At 38.5% G+C, this 24,922-nt stretch overlaps 1 long non-coding RNA gene across 1 annotated transcript in view; it reads left to right on the forward strand.

Annotated features, from left to right (window-relative positions):
• Positions 1-24,922, forward strand: part of LOC102147427 (uncharacterized) — a 275,708-nt gene that overhangs the window by 53,170 nt on the left and 197,616 nt on the right. Inside the window, exon 2 of the long non-coding RNA XR_002807849.2 lies at positions 6,678-6,962. This is a non-coding gene — a long non-coding RNA (uncharacterized lncRNA). The remainder of the gene's footprint in view (positions 1-6,677; positions 6,963-24,922) is intronic.

Raw genomic sequence — 24,922 nt, forward strand, 5'->3', positions numbered from 1 at the left:
AAGCAGGGAACAGACCTCACATTCTCTCTGGGCACTAACTACAACCTGGGTAGGTAAAGACAGAGTGCTCCCTCCCCCTCCCTTTGTGCAAGAGTTGCAGCCGACTCACAGCTGGAGCTTGCTTTCTGGAAGCAGGCCCAGAGGCACCCTCACTCTCCTGGGCTTTCTTGGCTTCTCTGTCCTACTGTTACTGGGCCTATGGAGCAGCTGGGTAAAAATTCATGTGGTCCTCTTGACAGACTTGATTCTCCCAAGCTCTGGACTTACGAAAGCCCCATTTTAGCCTCAGGTCCAAGCTGAGTATTTTAGCAAGGGAGTCTGTACTAAGGGAGTTATTGGGCCTTCATTAGTAAATATTTGCTCCCCAATTTGCTCAGTGTGGATTTACTCAATGGTTACAACTCAGAGAAGAGTTTGAGACAGTGAATTAACCTGTCCTGGTCTCCAGCATTATGGATATTCCTATAATCTTAGGATAACAAAGAGGATCAGTTAAGCACAGCACTAAATTCAGAATCCATAGAGGAAAAGATGGCTGAGTTTGACTGCCATAACACCTGGACGATTAATATCATTAACATTCAAACCATCCTAAAGACAATGCAAAAAAGATGAAAGCCTCAAGTAGAAAAATGGGCAAAGGATAAAGCATTTTGGGATCTGGCCCTGCTCATCTCTCTGACCTCATCTCCTGTCATCTTTCCCTTCTCTGGTTTTTCTTCCTTCCCTAGAATGTGCTAGGTTGGTCCCTGCCTCCGAGCATTTATCCTTGCTGTCACATCTCTCAGTTTTATTTCCTTCATAGCATTTTTCACCCTCTAAAATTTTCTTTAATTTGTTTACACGATATTATTTTGCAAGGCTGCCAAAACAAAATACTAGAGATTGGATGGCTTCAACAATAGAAATTTATTCTCTCACAATTCTGGAGGCTAGAACTCCAAGATCGAGGTGTCAGTAGGGTTGGTTTCTTATGAGGCCTCTGTCCTGGACTTGCAGGTGGCCATCTTCTCCATGGGTCTTCATATGATCTTCCTTCTGTACATGTCTGTGTCCTAATCTCCCCTTCTTGTTAGGACACCAGTTATATTGAATTAGGACCCAAACTAATGACCTCATTTTAACTTATTATCTCTTTAAACACCCTACCTCCAAGTACAGTCACATTCTGAGGTATTGGGGGTTAGGACTTACAATATATGAATTTTGGGGGGACACATTCAGCCTATAACACATGTATATGGTTTATGTTCTCCTTACCAAAATATAAATCCCATGGTAAAAGGGATCTTATCTATTTTGTTTCATGTTATATCTAAAGCACTTAGACTGATACCCGGTCTGTAGTAAGTATTCAGTAAATATTTCCTCAATAAATGAAGAAACTTGGATAGTTTAGGTGCCTATAGGATTTAGATAGTTTAGATATCTCTAGAATTTGGTGACATAATATGTGAAGGGGAAGTCAGGGAAAAGTATTGGATGATTTCTAGCTTACATGATTATACCCATCAACATGATAAGAGACAAAGGAAAAGGATCAGGGTCTGGGGACCTATTTTCTTAGAGATACTTGGAATATATTCAAATGGGAAAGTTAAGAAGCCCTTTAGATACGTGGCCTGGAATGCAGTAGAGAGATCTTGGTCAAACACATAGATCTGGAGATCATCAGTTCATAGCAAGTAACAAAATCAGGATGGCAAATGAGATCATCCAAAAAGCACATGCATAGGAAAGAGCTAATATAGAAACAAGGAAAATACCAGTGTTTAAAGGTTGCGTAGAGAAAGCAAAGTTTGACTGAGAAGTGGTAGGATCTAGGAGGAGAGCAAGAAGTGAGGTATCATGGAATCAAAGGAGGTACAAATATTGAAAGGAATGGCCGCCTGTGTCAGGAGAACTGTTTCTCATAGACTGTTCCAAGGAATAATCTTCCCATGAAATAGTAATTGGAAAAAGATTCTGTGATCAACTAAGTGTGAGAAATGCTGAAATCTACATACTTCTCTTGCGAAATCACAAAAAATTAGCATATTAATATCTCTGAGAAGTCTTGCTGTAAGGAAACCCATAAATCTTAATTTCTAAAGTCAAATTTCCAAAGTTTATTTGACCATGAATCTCTCCCCTTTCTTCTTCCGTAACTACTGTTAATAATAGCACACAGAACTGGAATCCTGAGGAAAACTCTTTGAGAAACAACGCGAGAGCATAGCCAATTAGATAAGCGTTAAAAATATTGCTTTGCATTTGACAATTAAAGGGCTTTGTTGACTTTGCTGGAGTGATTTCTGTAGAGTGGTGGGGCCCGAAGGGACAGAATTGAAACAGTAGGGATAATCTGCTCCTTTTATAAGTTTGACCTCAAAGAGAAGATAAAAGGTAGGGCAGTATCTTGGATGGATGGTGTGTAAGGTCAAGTAAATGTGTTTTGGATGGGAAGGACATGGTTAAGTTTATAGATAGTAGGGAGGTTGAGGGATAGTAGCAAGAGGAGATGAACAATCAGTGGAACCATGTCTACAAGGAGATGGGAGAAACTGAGATCAGGAGAAAGTTCTCTCTTTTCCTAGAGACTGGAGGAAAGGAAAGGAGGGGATGCAATTGTAGATGTAGGATGAGAGATTGACAAAGCCAGCCCATGATAACCTCAGTTCCTCCGACAACAACATGTGCTCAGAGTTTGTCTTTGGTGCTGAAACAAAAGGTGTTCTCCCCCAGATTCCCCTTCCTGAAAAAGCTCATGTTTGATCTTGTTCATGTAAAAGTCCTTTCCAAATGTTACCATTATTTCTACTATGGTCAGGGAGTCACTTCCACTTTGGACTCCTATGTAGGCATAGTTGTCTTGTGCCCTTAATCGCTTAATTTCCTTCAGGTCTCTGCATCTGGGGCAGAGACTTGTCTTATGCATTTCTGTCTCCCCATTACCTTTCACAAAATGGGGTGCTATAAACATTGCCGAATGATTAGTAGCTCATAGGCAGCATCACAGTTAGTCCACAATTGAGAATTCAATGAACTACTTTATTATAGTTTGAAGAATCCTAGTGCTGGAGTGTAGTTACACAATTCAGTTTCATACACTTTCAGTGGTAAATCTTCCATTGAGAATTCTCCAGATCTGTTTTCTCTCCATTCAGTTTTCGTTATCCATGCCCAGCTCAGTTGATTTCATCCCAGCTTTCTTTGCCTGATTGTCCCAAAATGTGTTGTCTTTGTAGTTCCGTGTGTAAAGCATTTATCAGAGTATAAGACACATAATGCTCAAAAAATGATAGCTGTTATCATTACCATTGTAATAGAGTCAATACACAAGCGAGAAGAGCTTTGTTATCAAGGATGCAAACTTTTTTTTTTTAAAGATTTTATTTTTTCCTTTTTCTCCCCAAAGCCCCCCGGTACATAGTTGTGTATTCTTCGTTGTGGGTCCTTCTAGTTGTGGCATGTGGGACGCTGCCTCAGCGTGGTCTGATGAGCAGTGCCATGTCCGTGCCCAGGATTCGAACCAACGAAACACTGGGCCGCCTGCAGCGGAGCGCGCGAACTTAACCACTCGGCCACGGGGCCAGCCCCTCAAGGATGCAAACTTTTATATTTCTTAATTACCTAGATACTGTTCTAGTTCCTGACCTTCTTCTCTACATTTTTTTTTAGCAAATCTTTTTCCTTATTAACTACTTAGTTCTTTTCATGTTCCCTATGTTCCTAATTTTTTTTGCCACCAAATCTCTTATTTATACTTATGTATTTGGTGTACTTATTTGCTTAATATGCATATTTGTACTTTGACTTTTTCCCCTCCCCAGTATTTTTCTTATCTATCATCTTTCTTAATTTTAAGCTATTAGAAGTCCAAAGCAACATTCTTTTATTCACTTCTTCTCCAACCATCTGTTGCCAACTAGAAGCCTGAGAGCCATCACTTTTTTTGTGTACTCAACAAATATTTATTTGTTGGGCACTTACTATGCACCAACTAATGTTCCAGGCACTGAAGATAGAAATATGGTAAATAAAGATGTCACTGTCTTTATGGAGCTTATATTCTAGTGAAGGACTCAGGCAATGAATGAGTAAAGATTAGGTAATTAATAAACTTGCGAACATTGGTTTCTTAGGTGGGTCACCAGACATAGAAAACTAACTTATAAGGAATGTGTGGTTTGGGCTGGATGATGGAGCAGAATGTATTCCTGCGGCAAAGATTATAGGCCAGCTGTGTCTGAGATGCCAGACTAAAGAGGTGAAGGAAGTTTATCAGGTCATATCATAGAGCAAGTCTTCCAGGATTCACAATGGAAAATCCCAAAATCTGGTTAATCAGGCAATGTATGGATGACAAGGGGTAGCTTTTAGAGTTACAACCATTTTGATTAATTCCATCACTATTGTCTGAAAGCAGCCTTACTTAAGAGTTATTGCTGATAACTGTCTAGACGTCTGAGTCTGTGGTTTCTTGAAGTGTCAGCAGTAGTGGAAGGCGGCTGTGAAACATACTTCATAATTTGGATTTTCTGTTTAGGTTATTAAACAGGCGATTGTCATTGTATACATGAAGGTCATTCTCTCTCAGATGCATGACAGAACCTCACTCTATTTCAAGAGAACAAGTCTATTGGGAAAATAATTGGTTTAATTATGGAGATGTTGAATTTTTGGTGTCTATGAAGTGCTCAGCAAGAAAAGGCCAGTTAGTTTAATGCATCGACCTAGAGTTTAAGAGAAGAATCTGGGTTGGAGACAAACTGTTTGGTATAATCTCACCCAATATGAATGGATGAGGCTTTCCAAGGAATTGTGTGTTGCATTTTTTAATATTTAGAGTAGAGCATCAGATAGGGAAGGAAGTGAGACTGAAAGGGCTGACTGGAAGAAAGCTGAGAGAGTCATTGGACTGGTGCATCTGGATAAGATAAAAAGCAGACATAGGGAGGGTGGCTGAGCGAGAGAAATGGAAGAGTAAAAGGTGTTCAGAGAGTGCAATGACTGAATTTAATCTTTTAAAGATTGGCCCTTAGCTACCATCTATTACCAATCTTTTTTCCTTTTTCTTCTACTCCCCAAAGCCCCAAGTACATAGTTATATATTCTAGTTGTGGGTCCTTCTAGTTGTGCTATGTGGGATGCCACCTCAGCATGGGTTGATGAGCGGTGCCAGGTCCCCGCCCAGGATCTGAACTGATGAAACCCTGAGCGGCTGAAGTGGAGAGCGCGAACTTAACCACTCGATCATGGGGCCGGTCTCTGAATTTAATCTTTTAAATTTAAAGCAATTCAGAGTGACACAGTTGTGGACTTGCCTAGAGTGTGACTGAAAGTGAGGAGAGATTCTGTGGAAAGCATTGTTAGGGAAGGCACAAAGGAGAGGAAGCACAGAGCAGTGATAATGAAGAAGATATAGAAGAGATTAAATCACAGAGGGGTAGGAGATAAGAGAGGATACCAGGAATGTGAGGTATGGTGGGCTGAAATATGGTGAAGACTACTGGCCCCAGCTGCTTTCTGGAGAGACAGCAATAGGTGAAAGCACTTGGGTTTTTCTAGAGTCAGTCAGAGTTTGGGATACATTGCATTTTTGAGAGAATATTAATTGTTGAGGATGTGGCAACTCAGATTTCTGTGGGCCTCTGTGGCATTTGTTCTGGGATCAGAGTTGTTGGTATGCTGCTTATCTTTGGGCTGCTGGGTGGAGGTCCTTGTTAGGAGAAGCCTGTACTCCGGGAGTTGTACCAAGTGCAATTTCAAGGGATCCATATGGGCCGTTAGTCCAGAATCCCTTCAAGTATATTATCCACCCTGTGGGGTTTTCTGCAAGCTTCGAGAGGGGGAGGGCGAGGAGGGAAGCAGGGCTACATCTAACTCATTTCTGGGCCCAATGGAGTGAAGGGAGATAAGAAATTGAAGATGGAGAATGGGAGCAGTTTGGGGCATCATGTGTTGAGCTGAAAGACTAAGCATAGAGTGAATGAATACAGGGCCAGGGTCAGAGCCCTGTGAGGGGCCAGAAGTTACTTCCCCAAACTACTAAACCGACTAGGTAAAATGAGAAGATTAGCAGGTCACCTGTATCCCGGATATAAGAAAAGATGATCAGCCATGGAGTGGGTGAAAAGCAAAGTCTAGTTATTAGGGTGAAAAAAACCAGGAGTCTGGTTATATGGTTTATGGTAAACAGTTGGAGTGGTATGAACAGTATGTCTCCTTTTTTGAAGAAGCAATGCAATTAGAGAAAAGAAACAAACCAAAAAATTGTTACATTGGAGGATTAACTCTTGGCAGCTTCTAAACAGCAAAGTGATCTTGAGCAATCTCTTAGTCTACGCACTCTACTTTTTCAACTGTAAAAATTAAGTAGGTGGGTCATGTGACTTCTGAAGTTTCTGGTAGCTCTGTGATTCTATGGCACTTATTCTTCCCTCGTTCAGATCCCTGCTATCCTCCCCCAATCTCCAGCATCACCTTTAGGGCCCCAAGTCACACTGAGGGGTCCACTGCTTTCATGCAAGGCCAGCCCTGCTTATTTGTTTTTTTTCTAACATTTTGGAGTGAAGTCTCTGAAGACATTTGGAAAAGGATAACTCATAGCCTGCGTGAATTCAACAAATGACCTAAGTTCTCTAGAATGGAACATGACTGCATTGTTTATATTTTGTTTTTTATTTTGTTACCAGGCAATCAGTATGGACTCTGTTGGAATGTAATGTGTCAATTTGGTTTCATGCCTCATCACACTGGCAGATAGAAGAGGGTAATGGCTGCTTTGGGGAGTGGAGGAAGCCAAAAAGAAGGCAAAGAGTGAAGACAGAGAAACAAGATGTCAGTGGTGGTGCTGAGAAGGAATAGAGAGACTTTTCTTCGTGCTAAGGGCCGCAGAGGGAGGAATCCAGCTGAGGACTACACAGAAGCATCTGGCTCCAGGAATAACAGATCAAATGGTGACGAACTCCTTCAAAATGGTGAGCTTCACAAACATTCTCATTTATCTGATGTGGACGTTGCATACCCAGCAGGTGTATTCTGTGAGCATTTTGTGGTGAGAGCAGGCTAATCAAAGTGAAGTATTCCAGAATAGTCTTTGAGAGGAAGGAATGTACATGAGGGGTATACACTTTTATTTGAGAAGCTAAGATCAGAAGATTTGGGTGAGGTATTGAAATTTATATTCTTTGTTTTCCTTTTGAAATATGAGAGTTGACTTGGATTATGCAAACTATTTTCTTCTCATTTCTTTATTACCACACATTTAACATGTGTCAACAAGTTACTTTTTTTCATTAACTGGCTCAATACAGAAACAACATGCTATAGGAAGGGGGAGCAGAGCCATAAGCAACTTAAAATATTACTTAAGGCGATGGTGTCTCTTAATGGCCATCTTTGTTTTCTTTTCTCTCTTTTTTTTTAAGATTGGCCCTGAGCTAACATCTGTTGCCAGTCATCCTTTGTTGTTTTTTTTTCCTTCTTCTCCCCAAAGCCCTGCAGTACATGGCTGTACATTCTAGTTGTAGGTTCTTCTAGTTCTGCTATGTGGGATGCTGCCTCAACACGGCTTGATGAGTGGTGCCAGGTGCTCATCCAGGATCCAAACCGGTGAAACCCTGGGCCGCTGAAGCAGAATGCATAAACTTAACCACTCGGCTGGCCCCTATAAATGGCCATCTTACAAGAGGTATTTCTCTGCATGGAACACACACACATCCACTCCCCATTCAGTTCTTTGTAGTAACTCATCACACGTAAGGAGATTATGGATCTGCTCCCTTCTTGTCCCTTTATTCCATTCCTTTCTAATGTGCTGAATTTGGGTGTGTGGGTAGTCAGAGGGAGTCTAGGTTCACCGTAATTTGCCATCCCTGAATCACACTGTATTTAAAAGAAGGAAATTCAAATCCCAACTTTATACATGTGGTAACAAATAGCTTTCACTGTTATCTTTCCAGGCATCATGGAAGCAGATATAACTCAGAGGGCCCTTCTGACTCTAAAATTCTTAGATTCTCTGGTTCTTTTGTGATTTCTAATGGGAAATTATTTTGGAAGTGAAATGACTGAGCAGTGACTATAGTCTTTAGGAGTAGAGGAATCGAAGAAAAGATGTGATTCTGGCATAACAGCCTTGGAAGATGCAATGATGCAGTAAAGAGAATTTAGTTTTATAGTATACCTTGAGTTGGATTTTTCAGAATCTGGTGTCTCCTCTGCAATTTTTTTACTTTCCATCTATTAAGCACCACATCTATTGAATTGTCACTATTCAGTGATGCTTTCTATCATTAAAAATAACCAGAATAAAACTTCTTTTTCATGTTGAAGTCATTAAAGAAATGGAAGAACTTAGGGACAATTATACAAGAAATGATTCTCAGCCAAGTTTCGTTACTTGACAGCTATCAAAGAAGGCTTCAGAGAGTTTATTTTCCTTCCACAGGTACCCATCAGAGAGTAGGAAGAATTACTTAATTCTAGATAAATTCAGTACACTTCTACAAGTATATGGTGATCTGAATTTCATGTTGTATAAATACTTTTCCATTTAAGAATTGATGCCAGTTACTTTGTGATTGGTGCAATGGGTTAGAAATGAAAAGATCTGAAATTTGAATAAATAAGACAGATAAAGACAATGAAGTACCTAGCACTATTGTGAAGAAAGTTTGTTTTAAGAAAGTTGCTTATTATCTTTAATTCAACTGCTTAGAAACCATTACTGTTCTCAAACTTAAAAAAAATCCATTCTGCCATTTTTCTCCCTTTTCTACTCTTTTTCTTCCTTTTCTTATATCTGGATTTAAAATTATTCAGTGACAACTTGGACAAAAGTCTGCTTAAATCTTTCTGGATGCAAACGAATTTTGCCCTTGTGTGTAGAAACTAGTCCTAGCACAGAGAGAAGGGAATTCAATTTGGATCTCAAGACCCCAGAGGAAGCCCTGGATTTACTCCTTACTGGCTGTGTGATCTTAGGTGAGTCATTTAACTTTTTGGAGCTTCATTTTATCATCTGTAAAATCAAGGTAATAATGCTCATTCCTCAAAGTTCTCATGAGGATTACATAAGGTGTTTGTGAAAAATACCTTACCCAATAGATTGCTGCTCAGGTCTTAATCAATCAGATTTAGAAACTGAAACAAACATGTGATCGCTTATCTAGGGTCCTCTAAGACAGAGCTCACACTTAGCATATTTTCCCGAAATGCCTTAGATTACATCACTGGGCCAGGTTCTTTTATGTGTAATACTACCTGTGGATGTAATCACTTGCTAGCATCTGGTTACTTTCTTTGTTACCATTTTCTGGTTAATTCTAGGAGGGAAAGTTTTCTGTCTTCTTGGCAGCATTTTTCTTTCATTTTGATGCTTTTTGTCAGACACTTTTGCCCCCAAGTACTGACATTTATATTACTGTGGCAATGAGATATTGTAGTAAAATTAGAGCTCCACGGGGGACAAATAAATGTCAGTCTTCAAATGGAAACCTCCATAGGTTCTAGAAAAGAAAACGTCAAGATTCTCAGCCAGTCATCTTATTAGAAACAATAGGCTCTCTAATAGCAGAAAGGGGCTTCACGTAAGGATCTATAGGTGCTGTGGGATAAAACTTTACTACTGAGAAACCTAACAAGGCAATTCTTTCCCAAGATTATAATTTATCTGCAAAAGGTACTGGGAATAACTAAATTTACCGCTCCCTATCATCCCTTAGGGTCTCAGATGTCAGGAAAAAGATCAAGGTCAGAAACCCTGATGGTGCTGTATTAGTCAGACAGAAGCTCCAGCACCAGCTAATAGGTATCAAGAAAACTTTGCCCAAATTGGGACAAGACAAGCTATTTTCCTTAAAGTTGAACATCTTAAAGATGATTTTGCTGAGTTCATTTTTAAATTTCTTCCACTATGAGTTTGTTTTCAACTCTTGGGTTGGTTTTAAGTAGTTCTTAATAATTCTTTGATCTTGACCGTGTTTTCTGTCCCCGTTTGAAGATTGAGTCTGAGAATGGGTAGATTTCTCTTCCTGGGTCATAAAACAGCGTTGACTATTTCTATCACCATGTGAGACTCTTAGGCTTTGGGGGAAGAACTGGATTTGTTCTAGCTTTGGCCAAGTTTTCTTTATACTTATTGACTCATTCTAGACCTTCTTCTCTAACAAATATGAGCCCCAATCTGGATTCCTGGCTTTGGCCTTGTTCCTCTTCTCTGAGATCAACCTTCAAAGCAAGCAGATGCTACCTCGAAGTGTATGTGTGTGTGAATGTGTGTGTGTGTGTGTATGTATCTAGGGAAAGGGATGTGATGCTGAGGCACATTTCATGTTTTCTCAAAAAGTTCTCAGGAGAGATCAGCCCCAGTGGCCCACACTGATGACCCACCTGTTGACATATCCTTTATTGGCTTTTCTCCTTTTCTTGTCTCGTTTTACTCACTTTCTCTGGGTTCACTTCCCAAATAAACTACCCATACCCAACTGCTTCTGCTTTTGGATAACTCAAGCTAAGATAGAATCATTAAAAAAATAACTCCTTGGGGGATGTGTTGATACTACCTGAAAACAAAAACATCCACATTTTTGTAAGAAGAGAAATTATAAATAAGCCAAAAACCAAGTAAACAAACCCTAGATGGTAGTCGAAGTGCACACATACACCCCCCTCCCACACACACACACTTGGATTGGTCTAAACAAGTGAAAAATAACTTCAGTATAAAAGCAAGGAACCTGCTGAAACACAAATCAAGAAAAAAATTCAGACTAAGATGGAGATGATAAACTAGAAGTTGTTATGAACCACAGTCAAGAATAAGGCTGAGGAAAAGAAAGAAGATGCATTGGCATCTGGGGAGCTTAATAAAACCAGAATGAGCTAACACAATTAGACTGGGGTATGTGCAAAGTCTAAAGCATGTACTTCGTAAACTGTATGTTGAAATTCATACGCAAGCTATTATTGTCAACAGATTGCATCAAAGAATGATTGTCAATGAAGTGCATGACCATGGAGGAATGATACTGTACTAGAAGCCCTCTGGGTTTTTTATCCTAGCTTCCCTGAACTTTCTGACATTTGGCAAGTCAATGAATTTCTCTGGGTGTATGTTTCCTTGCTCGAGCCCCTTGGATCAACGTGAGCTCAATCTTTATAACGGGTATCAAAAGACTTTGAAAAATATAAAATTGTGTGCAAATGTAAGAGTTTATTATTAAAAAAGAGGTAGGATGTGAGAGTTAGTGTTTACTACTCTTAAATTCATTTGGGCCTCGAGGATGTAGAGTACACTTCAAGAGGGCAGAACTCTGCCAAATCCCAAGTTCTCTGGGTGATGTTTCCCTGACAAAGGGTACATGTAGCTCAGTTTATTTATTTACTTATAATTCTTGCACAATTAAATGTCTGATTTGAAGAACCTAACGTCTGATTTCCTTTTCTTAGAGTAAGCCTCAAACACAAGCTTTGTTCCATCTCAAGATGGCTGAACAAACTAATAGCTTATGCCCCTGGGAATCTAAAAAAGTTTTGATTACCCCAATTGCTCCAAGAAAGGACGTTGCCACTGTCTCTTGATGGAATATATTTCTCCCAGATTCTTCTGGGAGATCCTCGATTGTGGCTTCCTGTAATATGCTCAGAACTGTGAAATGTCTAATGAACTATGCAACAGGATTATGAAACAGTTCCTTCCTTGAAGGAACTTACAGTCTGGCTGGGGAAGTAGGGAGAAAATGCACATCCGTGAAATTAATAGAGACAAATACAAATCAGTACTAATTCAGAAATCTATCGAGAACCGTCTACAGGCATCCTCTGGTTGTTTTGGAGGAAAAGTAATCCAACTTTGTCTTTGAATACTACATTATAGCAATTCAGCCCATTCTGGGGATCAGAACTGTTAATATTATTGAGCAGTGTCCCTTGAAATTATTTTACCAAGTCATCTGGTAGAGTGGGACGGTGAATGTCACAAGTAATTCCCCTGCTTCATTCTTCTTTTTCGTCCACACCCCATCAGGGAAAAACCCCTCCTATCTCGAGAACTTGCACGAAAAACCAGTGAAATAATCCAGTGATACTGCTAAGATTAGTGCCCCAAACCCTGCTCAGCTGGTGTATTTCTCAACCACATGCGTCAGGGTTGTCTCTACATATAGGTCAGTGTGTGGTTTCCTACACTGCGGCCACTCCGGGGAGAGAAAACAGGACTGTTTTCTTTTGAAAAAAGGTGCTCACTGAAGAAAAGGCTGGGTAGAGACAGTGAGCTGAGAAAACACAAGAGGACCTGAAGGTCATCTTATTCATTTGGAAATTCTCCTGTTGACCACTGTCCCTCCCAGGCCATGGCTCTATTTCTGAGTGAGCCGGTCCTGGTCTAGCTGAGTAGGCCACAGGTCAGAGGAAGGACAGTGTGGCTTGGTGGGTGTAAGGGAAGAGAAGGCCGTTAACATGTGTAGGCCGAATGCCTATTTCCTTGTGTCTCTTACATGAGAAAAGTCAAGGATTACTACTAAGACAATTTTGAAGATGGAGGGAGAAGGAAAAATGACATATCTTCATGGAATGATGGAGGCTTTGGAGGGGAAAGTGAGAGAGAACAACATGGTGACTGCTGTGGGGAGGTATGCTGATTGCCAATTCCTGAGTGGCGGGCACTATGAAATGCATCGAGCATTCTCATATCAGAATATTATATTCCCTAGTCAATTTAGGATTTTTAAAGAAAGAAGTTGGTAGTTTTTCCATACTTCTTTATGTTCAGAGGAAATCTTAGATTATATTCTATTAGGTAATTTTTCCCACATTGAAGCAGAATAAGGAAATGGTTAAAAGTGCAGAATCTAGAGCCAGATAGTGTGATTTAAAAAACCAGTTCCACCACTTACTAGCAGTGTGACCTTGGACAATTTGCTTAACCTCTCTGTGCTTCAGTTTCTTCATCTATATAATGGAGGTAATAAAATATCTCACAGAGTATTGCAAGGATTCAATGAGTGCATAGATAAAAAATGCTTGGCACTTAGCCCTCAATAATCGTTTCCCATCAAAATTACGTGCAAACCAACCCCCAGCCCAGGCTGCATAGCCTAGTGATGGAACACATGCATTTTGCAGTTTGATTGGATCTGGGGTCAGTTCGCTTGTGCCCTTTCTTGCTCTGTGATCCGGGGCAAGTTATTTAATCTTTCTAAGTGTTGTTTTCTCCATCTGTAAGTGGGACTAATAGTAGCATTTACCTTGTAGTTTGTTCGGAGGAATAAACAGGATGATTTACATAAGGTTCTTGATGTGGTGTCTGGCACACAGTATTCTTTAATATACACACAGAAAGACTTTATTCTTTACTTCTTTTTTCTTTATTTCTTTATCTTACATGATTGACCCTTTCTTTTCTTAAAAAGAAAATCTATAAAACCTTCATCATTCCCAGGAAACGACAGAATATTGGCCCTGAACTGATTACTTCTGTACACGGGAAAATATATCCTTCTCGACTTTTCCTCACATTCTCTCTTTCTATCCTCCATGTCAGGAGCAAAAGACCAGGGAAACCTGTTGCAAAACAGGAGGGGAGGGAAAAGAGGACCAAAGCTGACTTAGCATAGGTCCCCTCTTCCCATGGATGACTGCCAGCCAGGACAAGCTACATAATTTGTAGGGCTCAGTGCAAAATGAAAATGCAGGGCCTCTAGTTCAAAAATCATTAAGAATTTCAAGAGAGTGACATCAGAGTATTAAACCAATCTTATGGGCCTCTGCAACTACGCAAGCCCCATCCCTATAAAGCCAGCCCTGCTGCCAGCCCTGGAGCGGTGGGAGAAGGTGAGCCATTGAAGCCCCTTCTGTTGTTGGTATGAAGCCAATTCGTCTGTTCTTTCCATCCCTGAGCCTGATTGAGCCACGTGGGTTTACTCCCAGGGCTCCCTAGAGAGCGAGAGTATGAGGTGTAGAGACACCCCCTCTCCTACTTCTCAGGGAAGGTGGAGAGGAATTGAGTTAGAACTGTCTAACTCAATCAATCTGATCAGTTCTTAGGAAATCTTCATAATTGTAGGAGGAAAGGTCAGCCACTGGAAAGAAATTACAGTAATACTAGTCATTGGAGAGTATTTGTGTGTGTGGCCTGTAATGATACAACATAGTCACTTTCACGGTGTATGTATCAGTTAATTTCTCATATTTAAGAAAATTTTAAGCTCTGAGGAGGACTTATCCACCCCTCAGAGAAGTGAAAGCTTGTCCTTCCTTCTTCCTTTCTTAGATTCTACCCCTGTCAGCTTGTGGGTGTTCAGAGGAAGATGAGTCGTATGCAGGGAATGAAGATGCTTCAGTTTTCAAGAGCCAATGATGCGTCTTATTAAAGAGTTACTTGCTACTGTGATCCATTGCACACCTTGTAGGGAAATTTGGTGATGGACTTCAATTCCTTGGGAGATTATCACATGGCTCAAACAACCTATATCTTCTTGCTCTATGGCCAGATTTGGGAGGGTGGGCCCTGGGGATGCAGCAGCAGAGAAACTTGGAAGAGATGTTGGGGGTAAATGAGGGAGAGAGGGGGTTTTGAGGAAAGCTGCCAGAGTTACAGGAAGGAGAAAGGTGGCTAGGGTGAGGAGTAGAGGAGAAGTTTGGGAAGAGGAGAATGTTGTAAGGGTTTAGGGAGAGAGGAAGAGAGAGCCCAGGAAGAAGAAGTCTAGGTTGAAAGTTTCCGAAGTTAACTTGTGGGTTAGGAAGTCCCAGGGAAGGAGGGGAATCCCCAGGGTTTGAGGTCCTATAGTAGAGGCCCTTTCTCTTCACAGGGAATAGAAAGCCCCAAGGGCCCATAAAGAAAACACTGCTCACTGTAGATCCCCCAGCCCTATCACTCCTTAACTCTGTGGGTTGGTCACTTCTCCAGGTGGTTCGAAGTCCTCATATGCAAAGCAAGAGGGTTCAGCACAAGGTCTTCTAAACACAGGCTGAGCGAGCCCACGAATTCCAGGACAGTGAGTGAGTGAGGAGGAGGGGAGAGGGTCAGAGAGAGAAGAAGGAAGGCACAGCCTGAGAGGAGGAAGGGTGGGAGGGAACTGAGGGGAATGCAGGGGAGCTGGACGGGGGAGAGTAAAGTGTGGACATTTTTGCCTGTTATATATTTCTCAATATATTTTTCAATACAGCTTTAATGAGATATTTACATATCATAAAATTCACCCTTTTTAAGGGTGCAATTCAGTGGCTTTTAGTATATTTGTAGCTTTATGCAACAATCGCCACTATCTAATTCCAGAACATTTCATCACTTCCCAAAGAAACTACCCATTAGCAGTCACTCCCCATTCTCCCCTTGCCCCCAGTCCCTGGAAACCACATATCCGCTTTCTGTCCTTATGGACTTGGCTATTCTAGACATTTCATGTAAGTGGAATTATACAATATGTAGTCTTTTGTGACTGGCTTCATTCACTTAGCATTATGTTCTCAAGGTTCATCCGTGTTGTAGAGTGTATTAGTACTTCACTTCTTCTTAGTTGCTGAAAAATATTCCATTGTGTAGATTTATGGCATTTTGTTTATCCATTCAGCAGGCAATACACATTTGTATTGTTTCTCCTTTTGGCAATAATGAATAATGGTGCTAAGAACATTCTTATACAAGTTTTTGTGTGTGGACATATGTTTTCATTTCTTTTGGGTATATTCTTAGGAATGGAGTTGCTGGGCCATGTGGTACTCTATGTTTAATATTTTGAGGAACTGCCAAGTAGTTTTCCAAAACGACAACTATTTTACAGTCCCGCCATCAATGAATCAGTGTTCTAGTTTCTCTTGCCTTGCCAACACTTGTTATTTTCTGTCTTTTTGCTTTTAGTCATCCTAGTAGGAATGAAATGGCATCTTATTGTGGTTTTAATTTGCATTTGCTTAATGACTAATGTTGTTGAGCATCATTTTATGTGCTTATTGGCCGTATGAATATCTTCTTTGGAGAAATGTCTATTCATATCATTTTTGTTGAGTTGTCTTTTTATTGTTGAGTTGTAAGAGTTCTTTATACATTCTGGATACAAATTCCTTATCAAATAATGACTTGCAAATATTTTTTTCCTGTTTTATGTTGTCTTTTCATTTTCTTGATGCCTTGCCTTTGGAAGCACAAATGTTTTAAATTTTGATGAAGCCCAATTTACTTTTTTCTTTTGTTGCTGATTATTTTAGCATCATATCTAAGAATCCGTTGCCAAACCCAATGTCATAAAGATTTATCTCTTTATTCTCTTGTAAGAGTTTTATGATTTAAACTATTAATTTTAGGTCTATGATCCATTTTGAATTAAGTTTTTGAGGTAAAGATCCCATGTAATTCTTTTCATGTGGATACCCAGTCATCTCAAATCATTTGTTGAAAAACTATTTTTTCCCCATTAATTGTCATGGCACTCTGGTCAAAAATCAGTTGACTATAATTGTAAAAGTTTTATATCTAGACTTTCAAGTCAATTCCATTGATCTATATGTCTATCTTAATGCCAATACACTGTCTTGGTTACTGTAGCTTTGTAGTAAGTTATGAAATTGTGAAATGTGAGTCTTTCAACTTTGTTCTTTTTTTCTGTTTGGTGATCATTTTGGCTATTCTAGCTCATTTTTATTTCCACATGAATTTCTTGAATTAATTTGTTAATTTCTGCAAAAAAAAGCTGTGTTTTAATAGGCATTGTGTTGAATTTGTAGATCAACTTGAGAATTATTGCCATCTTAACAATATTAAGTCCTCTGATCCATGAACATGGGCTGTCTTTCCATTTATTTGTGTCTTTTTTAATGTATTTAAACAATATTTTGTAGTTTTAGTATACAAATCTTGAACTACTTTTGCTAAATATATTTTTTGAGGAAGATTAGCTCTGAGCTAATATCTGCCACCAATCCTCCTCTTTTTTGCTGAGGAAGACTGGCCCTGAGCTAATATCCATGCCCATCTTCCTCTACTTTATATGTGGGATGCCTGCCACAGCATGGCTTGACAAGTGGTGCATAGCTCCACACCCGGGATCTGAACTGACGAACCCTGGGCCACCAAAGTGGAATGTGAGAACTTAACCCCTGCATCACTGGGCTGGCCCCTGTTAAATATATTTCTAATATTTTGTTGTTTTTAATGTATTGTAAATGGAATTATTTCTTAATTTCTTTGTCAGATTTTTTTTATTGTTAGTGTATAGAAATGCAATTGATTTTTGTACATTTATCTGGTATCCTGCAAATTTTATGAACTTGTTTTGAAATTCTAATAGCTTTTACAGGGATTCTCTAGGATTATCTATATACAAGATTGTGTCCTCTGCAAATAGAGATAAACTTACTTCTTCCTTTTTAATCTATATTCCTGTTACTCTTTTTTCTTTCCCATTGCCTCAATAGAACCTCTAGTGCACTGTAGGACAGAAGTGGTGAGAGTAGATGTCATTGTTTTGTTCCTGATCTTAGGGATAAAGCATTCAACCTTTCACCATTAATTACAATGCTGCTTGTGGGTTTTTCACAGTTGGCCTTTATCAGATCAAGGAAATTCTCTTCTACTCATTGCACCTTAAAAGTTTTGACTATAAATAGGTGTTGGATTTTTTTCAAATGACCTTTCTGCATCAGTTGAGGTGATCATCTGATTTTTGCCTTTTATTCTATTAACATCATGTATTACATTGATTTTTGTATGCTAAACCAACCTTGCATTCCTGGGATAAATCCAATTTTGTCATGGTGTGTAGTTCTTTCTATTTGTTGCTGGATTTGGTTTGCTAATATTATGCTAAGTATTTTTTATTTTATATTACTGAAGGATACTGGTCCATCGTTTTCTTTTCTTGTGATATCTTTGTCTGGTTTCAGGGTAACACTGGTCTCATAGAATGAGCTGGAAAGTGTTCCCTCCTTTTCTATCTTTTGGAAGCATTTGTGAATTACTGGTACTAATTATTCCTTAAACCATTTGTAGATTTCACCAGTAAAGCCATCTGGACTTGGGCTTTTTTCTTGGAGGGATGTTTTTAAATTACTAATTTACTTTTACTTGTTATAGTCCATTCAGATTTTCAATTTCTTCTTGAGTCAGTTTCTGTAGTTTGTATCTTTCTAAGAATTTGTCCATTTCACTTAAGTTGTCTCATGTGAGGGCATACAGTTGTTCCCAGTATTCCCTTATTATCCTTTTATTTCTGTAAAGTTTGCAGTACTGTTTTCTCCTTAATTCCCGATTTTATTAATTTGAGTGTCTTTTTTCTTTGTCAGTCTGGCTAAATGTCAATTTTGTTGACCTTTTCAAAGAACGAGTTTTGGTTTCATTGAGTTTTATTATTTTTCTATTCTCTATTTTATTTATTTCCATTCTAATCTTACTATTTTCTTCCTTCTGATTTGCTCTTTCTTTCCTAGTTTCTTAACATTGAAGGTTAGATTACTGATGCTTTCTTTTTTAATATAGACACTTAAAAATAGCTATATATTTCCCTTAAGCACTGCTTCAGCTGCATTCCACAAGTGTTGGTATGTTGTGTTTCATTTTCATTCCATCTCAAAGTATTCTTTAATTAACTTAGTGGTTTCTTTTTTGACATATTAGTTATTTAGCAAAGCATTGTTTAATTTCTACATTTTCTCAAATTTCTTCCTGTTATTGATTTCTAATTTCATTTCTTCTTGGTCTGAAAACATACTTTCTGTGATTTCAACCTGCTAAATTTATTGACACTTGTTTTATGGTCTGTCTTATAGTGTATCCTATAGACTATTTCATGTGCACTTGAGAAAAACATGTATTCTTCTGTTAATGGTGAGGTGGGGGGCAATCTATAGAGATCTGATAGGTCTACTTGGTTTTTAGTTTTATTCAAGTCTTCTAACTTCTTGTTGTTCTTCTGTCTTGTTGCAATATCCATTACTAGAAGGGGGTATTGAAGCCCTAAACTACTATTGTTGAATTTTCTGTTTCTCTCTTCATTTCTGTCAGTTTTTGTACACTATATTTTTCACATTGTATTCTGTCATTGGATGCATTGATATCTATAATTTTATACCTTCCTCTTGGATTGACCCTTATCATAAAAATTAGCATTATTGTTTCTAGTAGCAATTTTTACTGAGTGTATTTTGTCCGATATTAGTATAGCATGCCAGCTCTCTTTGGTTACTGTTTGCATAGTGCTTTTTTCATTCCTTTACTTTCAACCTGTTTGTGCATTTTAATCTATAATGTGTCTCTTTGTCTACCACATATAGTTGGGTCTTTTTTTTAACCATTTCTTCCAATATTCACCTTTCAATTGGAGTGTTTAATTCATTTACATTCAATGTGACTACTAATAAGCTCTTTTGCTATTTGTTTTTTATATGTTATTTTCTAGTGTAGCATTTTAATTTCCTTGTTTTTCCTTTGATTATATATTTTCAAGGCGTTTTCTCAGAGGTTTTCCTGAGGCTTATGATTAATATCTTAGCTTAGAAGAATCTCGTTAAAACTTACTCCACTATAGTTCCATTTCCTCCACCCTCTTTTACGCTATTATTGTCATACAAATTACCTCTTTATGTATCATAAACCAATCAACATAGCTTTATAATTATCACTTTATGCAGTTGTCTTTTAAAGCAGGTAGGAGAAAAAGAAAATTATAGACAAAAATGCATTTATACTGTCATTTATATTTCTGTATGTACTTAACTTTGCTTATGCTTTTTAATTCTTTGTGTGGATCCAAGTTACTGTCTAGTGTCCTTTCACACAGCCTGATGGACTCCCTTTACGATTTCTTGTAGAAGAGGTCTGATAGCAATTAATTCTCTTAGTTTTTGCTTTTCTGAAAATGTCTTATTTTCTCCTTTATTTTCAAATGAAAGTTTTGCTGGATATGGAATTCTTGTTTGAGAATTTTTTTCTTTCAGCACTTTGAATATGTAGTCCCACCACTTTTTGGCTTCCATATTGTCTGATGGCAAGTCAGCTATTGATCTCATTATAGATCTTTTGTAAGTGATAAGCCATTTTTTTCTTGCTGATTTTAAGATTCTTTCTTTGCCTTTTTACAGTAGGACTATGTTGTGTGTAGATGTATTTCTCTTTGAATTTATCCCAGTTGGAGATTGTTGAACATTTTTAATATGTTGATTAATGTTTCTCATCAAATTTGAGAAGTTTTCAGCCATTATTTCTTCAAGTATTCTTTATGTCCTTTCCTCTCTATCCTTTCCTTCTAGGGTTCCCATTATGTGTATGTTGGTATGCTTTGTGGTGTCCCACAGAACTCTTAGACTGTACCCATTTTTATTCATGGTTTTTTCCATCTGTTCTTCAGACTGGGTATGTCTCAGTCTCAATGTCAATTGCAATTTACCAATCTCAATTTACCTATCTCAAGTTTGTAGATTCTTTCTCATGTCAGTTCAAATCTGCTTAAGCCCCTCTATAAAATATTTTATTTCTGTTATTGTATTTTTTATCTTTTGAATTTCTATTTGATTCTTGCCATTCTTCCATAATTTCTGCATCTTTATTGATATTTTCTATTTGGCTGGCAATCACTGATACTCTCCTTTAAGTCTTCAGATGTGGTTTCCATTAATTCTTTTGTTTGTGAGGAAGATTGGCCCTAGGCTAACCTCCATTGCCAATCTTCCTCTTCATGCTTGAAGAAGATTGTCACAGAGCTAACGTCTGTGCCAATCTTCCTCTATGTTGTGTGTGAGATGCCATTACAGCATGGCTTGATGGGCATTGTATAGGTCCACACCTGGGATCTGAACCTGTGAATCCCATGCCGCTGAAACAGAGCATGTGAACTGGACTGACCTTCATTTCCATTAATTTTTGAACATATTTATGATAGATTATTTAAATCTTTGTCTATTAAGTCCAACATCTGGGCTTCCTTAGGGATATTTTCTATTGACTGCTGTTTTTGGTGTGTTTGGGCCATAATTTCCTGTTTCTTTGCATGTATTTTATTTTGTTTGGTGAATACTGGACATTTAAAATAATATAATGTAACAGTTTTAGAAATCAAACTCCTTTCTCTCCAAGGGTTTTTATTTATTTTTTGGTGGTGGTGGTTGTTATTGTTCCTGTTTGTTATTGTTGCTGTTGCTTTTTGTTTATTAACTGTTCTGAATTAATTCTATAAAATCTGTATTCTTTACTGTGTGAAGTCACTGATGCCTCTGTTTACTTAGCTTAGTGATCAGCTAAGGTTTGGGTAGAAACAAGTCAAAATGCCACAAGGAATTGGCTTAAATTCCCTGAATCAATAAGTCTCCAATTCTTTACTTTGAGATTGTTGTGTGTGTTGAGGCAGGCCTTCAGCACTCTGGAAGTTTACAGCTGTGACTCAGCCCTTTCTTCCTGCTGGTGCAGAGCATCTAGTTCAGACAGAGTTGAGGCATTAGAGCCTTTTCATATCTTTCCTAGGCATGCACGTAGTCCTCACATGTGAGCATCCTCAAGACATGTTGGAACATTTAACGCCCCCTATACAGATCTTATCCTCAGATTTTCTGACCAGCTTCTTGTTTGCCCCAGCTGGTATCACTGCTACAGGCCACTGCATTGTTAAACGATTACCAGGTTGTTTTCAGCAAATGCCCCAAGGATAGGGCTTTTGTTATGGAATGAGCTCTGAGTCAGGTCAAATAACAACAAACCTTGTGAACAGGACTTTTCTGAGGAACTGGTATACAGGTCAAATAGTCATGATTCTCTGGGCATGGGGCTTTCTGAGGAGCTTCAAAAACATTCTGTTCCTTCCAGTGGTTGCTAGGCTGCTGGCTTTCATAGCTACCATGGTTCTAAGGTCTCTGGATCCAAGAGTAGCTTGGACCTGAGGAAAGGAGGATGGGAACAGGATAAGTTAAAATGCCATAAAACTCACTGTTCTCATTGAGATTTAGCTGTTTTTCTTGAATAAATTCCCCTCAGATTGTTGAAAGACTTTGGTTAATTTTTAGAGTTCCAAAAAAGTTGATTTTGGCAATTTTTAAAAACCGTTCTTATTGTTTTTATGGAGGAGCAGAGTTTTTGGGTGCCCTTATACTGCCATTCTGGAAATATCCCCTTTTCCTAATCTTTTAAAATTTTTTCTCCCATGATTGTACAAGAAAATTTAGAAAGTGCATAAAAATATGCAGAATTAAACAAAAGTCACCTATAAATATAAGCTCATCACCACTTAAAGCATTTTTCTTCCTGGATTTTATTTTATGCATTTCCACACATTTATTGTTTTTTTCTGACTGTAGTAGTCAGGCAGGGCAAAGAATAGAAAAGAGATTTGACGAGAGGAGGATATTGTACTTGGCGGCTGGAGAGAAGGTGAAGTTGGAGAAATAAATTCAAGCTGAAAAATGCAGAATAATGTAAGGGAAAAGTTAAAACTACTAATGATTCTACCCACCAGACATAAATATTGATGATACACTGGGGCATTTTCTTTTTTGTTGTTCCCGTGACTATATCTATGTTGACAAAAATAATCCATAACCAATCTATAAATGAAAATTTGGGTGAGTTTATTCCAAACTAAAACTGAGGACCATGGCCCGCGGCCTTTCTTCCTGAAGGAAGAATGGGCACCAAAGAAGTGAGGTATACAGAGTGGTTATATACCCCCAACAGGATGTTTTACACATGATTGAAATGTCCCTCCCACAATAGTCACAAGATTGCCCTGTTGGCACAGCGCTTGATGGACACAGCTATCTCGGAGGGCATAGCAGGAGGCAAGTCTATTGTCTTGAGCTGGGTGGTCACAGGTGAGCGCAGCAATCAGTTTCTAGTCTAAGGAAAGATGCTTAATCCTTAAAGAAATGCCAACGTTGGGAGGGGGAGGGAAGTTGCACCTTTATCTCAAGGGCCTTTGTTCTTGCCATAGGGAATGTCTAAAGCAGGTATACAAAGCGTGCTCAACAGCCTCAGTCAGGCCCTTTTGGAAAGACAAGGTCAGGCCGAATTAGGTTTACACCAAATGACTTCCTCATATACTCCAATATATTCTATTACTTGCCATTTTTATTTGTCACTATGTAATACTACACCCTATAGCAGTGCACCTACACACACACACACACACACACACACAGATATATGTATGTCTGTGTGTGAGTGTATTTTTAAACCAATTGCTATCATATGGCGGGCTTTTGGTTTTTCCTTGGATAATGAACATTTTCTGTTGCATTTAAATTTTATTTGAAAGCCCAATTTTCCATCAAGTAGATCGATTTTAATAAGACACAGTTCCCTCATATTGGACAGTTACACTATTTCCAATTTTCAGTATTATAAATAATATCACCTCAAATTTCTTTGTGTATCTTTCATCTGCATCTCTGCCTAGTTCATTAGGATAAATTCCTAAAGGTTTCCTTTTATAATTTTAAGTGTTAAAACTGTAACACATGCTTTCAGTCTTACACAAGGGTGAATGCTGAGTTGGAGAATAGGAGTGTCTGTTCAGGAGAGCATATTTCCTCTATTCTTACTATTTTATGTAACATTTTTATATAACTATCTATTAGATACAGAAAAGTACACGAATCACAGGACTGGTGAATTTTCACAAATTAAACACACCAATGTAACCATTACCAGATCAAGGTGATGATGCTGATGACGACAATGGTGATAAGAATGCAGTACAGTACTAGGCTACATGCAGTGGGAGAAACAAGGTACACAGAAGAGAACTTCCTTTCACGTGCACGTGTATACGTTATTAGCTCTATGGCTCTCAAGGAGGGTCTAGACATCCTAAGGCTTTAGGATGCTGGGTAGGGAATTTTCAAGTGAGAACTGTTGCACAAGGGAAGCAAAGGCATAGCAGGACCAAGTGCCAAGTGTGAGAGAGGCAATACAGCGGTAATAACAAGGAAGCTTGGGGGCAATACTAAAATGTGAAACGAGGGGAGACTTTTTGCTTAGTTTTACAGCTATTACCTTAAAGGTTGGGGATCATTCTCTGAGTATTTACTCTATGCCTAGAACTGGGGTAGATCCTATGCAGGTAAGAAGATTAGGATAATAGAGTCAGGTTAATCTGGAATTAATCGAATCTCACTTTCTCCACTTTCTATCTGGGTGCTCTGGGACAAAACATTAAAATTTTCAAGTTTCTCATTTGTAAAGTGGGAACAGCAATGTGTACTTCACAGGATGGTTGTCCGTGTAAATGAGTTAATCCAATGTTAAAGCCCATAGCATAGTGCCTGACACATAGTGAACCCCTAATAAATAAATACTACTCCTCTTTTCCTCCCAAATGATACAGACTCTTTTCCTAGAAACTTAATGTTAGGGTGAGAGAAAAGGCAATGCAATAATTAAAGAGCACCTGTAGTTAAGAATGAACTGATGTGGTCAGATAATAAGAGAAACAGTGGTATAGAGAAGGAAAATGCAGGGTATCCTTCCTCTGGTGTACTTCCCTACCTTTTGATAAGAGATGTTCACATGCTAGCCCACACAGAGTACTCAAACTGATTAATTAACCACAGATGTCAAGATCTGTGAGACCACATAAAGTTTTACACATTAGATAAATTGCTCAGCTTTGGTCCATTCAAGAGACAAATATTGGGTTCCCCTGGATATGAAATAAAAATGGAAATTATCTTGGTCTGGATGCTTTGACAGCCTGCTCTGTATCTTCCCCGGATTCTCAAGATAAATTTTACTCTTAATTTATCATTTTGCTCTATAGCTTCCTCCAGAGTTGATATTATAACAGTTTTCTACTAAATTTCAATACCATTTACTAAATATTAGATAGAAATAATAGTCTTGTTTCCCTCCTCTTATTGATTTCTATCTTTTGTTCCTACACTTGATTTTCCAGAGCTCTATTAATTGGTCACTGGGATCTATAAATGTGTGCGCATGTGCATATGTATATATATATACATA

The sequence above is a fragment of the Equus caballus genome, chromosome 5 (genome assembly GCF_041296265.1).
Source record: "Equus caballus isolate H_3958 breed thoroughbred chromosome 5, TB-T2T, whole genome shotgun sequence".
Classification (NCBI taxonomy): Eukaryota; Metazoa; Chordata; class Mammalia; order Perissodactyla; family Equidae; genus Equus; species Equus caballus.